At 37.3% G+C, this 1,157-nt stretch overlaps 1 non-coding gene across 1 annotated transcript; it reads left to right on the top strand.

The window, feature by feature from the left end:
• The first annotated feature begins 202 nt into the window (after window positions 1-202).
• Window positions 203-310, top strand: LOC148570776 (small nucleolar RNA R71). The gene has a single exon (XR_015907784.1). It is a non-coding gene; the product is annotated as a small nucleolar RNA R71 (small nucleolar RNA).
• Window positions 311-1,157: the final 847 nt, after the last annotated feature.

Below are 1,157 nucleotides of genomic sequence, written 5' to 3'. Positions count from 1 at the left end.
CCTTCTTCATAGGCGTCCCATTATTCACAGGATTCCTTTCAGAAGTGTACATGAACTGGTTATTAGCAACCATGTCAATGAGTTCTTGAGCTTCTGCAGGCGTTTTCTTTAGGTGAATGGATCCACCTGCAGAAGTATCCAATGAAATTTTAGCTAATTCAGACAGACCATCATAGAATATATCCAGGATGGTCCATTCTAAAAGCATGTCAGAAAGACACTTTTTGGTCAGTTCCTTGTATCTCTCCCAAGCTTCATAGAGGGATTCACCTTCTTTCTGTCTGAAGGTTTGAACATCCACTCTAAGCTTACTCAGCTTTTGAGGAGGAAAGAACTTGGCTAAGAAAGCCTTGACCAACTTATCCCAAGAGTTCAGGCTATCCTTAGGTTGAGAGTCCAACCATATTCTAGCTCTGTCTCTTACAGCAAAAGGGAAAAGCATGAGCCTGTAGACTTCAGGATCTACTCCATTAGTCTTAACAGTATCACAGATCTGCAAGAATTCAGTTAAGAACTGAAAAGAATCTTCAGATGGAAGTCCATAAAACTTGCAGTTTTGCTGCATCAGAGAAACTAATTGAGGTTTCAGCTCAAAATTGTTTGCTCCAATGGTAGGGATGGAGATGCTTCTTCCATGTAAATTGGAATTAGGTGCAGTAAAGTCACCAAGCATCCTCCTTGCATTATTATTATTTTCAGCTGCCATCTCCTCTTCCTGTTCAAAAGTTTCTGAAAGGTGCTTGCTGGATTGTTGTAGTTTAGCTTCTTTTAGTTTCCTCTTCATAGTCCTTTCAGGTTCTGGATCTGCTTCAACAAGAATGTTCTTGTCCTTGCTCCTGCTCATATGAAAAAGAGGGAACAGAAAAATAATAATAATAGGGATCCTTTTTACCACAGTATAGAGGTCCCTGTGTGAGTAGAAGAAAAAAAAGAATAGGAAATCTGAACTCAGAGAGAGAGGGTTCGGATTTTTGGTGAGATGAAGTGTTAGTAGATGAATAAATAAATAGAAGGAGATGAGAGAGAAGGAGGATTTTCGAAAATAATTTTTGAAAAAGAGTTAGTGATTTTCGAAAATAGTGTTTGAAAAACGTGAGTAATTTTCGAAAATTAAGATAAAAAATTAGAATAATTAGTTAATTAAAAAGAAATTTTGA

The sequence above is a fragment of the Arachis ipaensis genome, chromosome B3 (genome assembly GCF_059453495.1).
Source record: "Arachis ipaensis isolate K30076 ecotype BB chromosome B3, ASM5945349v1, whole genome shotgun sequence".
Taxonomy (NCBI): Eukaryota; Viridiplantae; Streptophyta; class Magnoliopsida; order Fabales; family Fabaceae; genus Arachis; species Arachis ipaensis.
The sequence above is the reverse complement of the archived record's forward strand: the minus strand, read 5'-3'. Positions and strand labels throughout refer to the sequence as shown.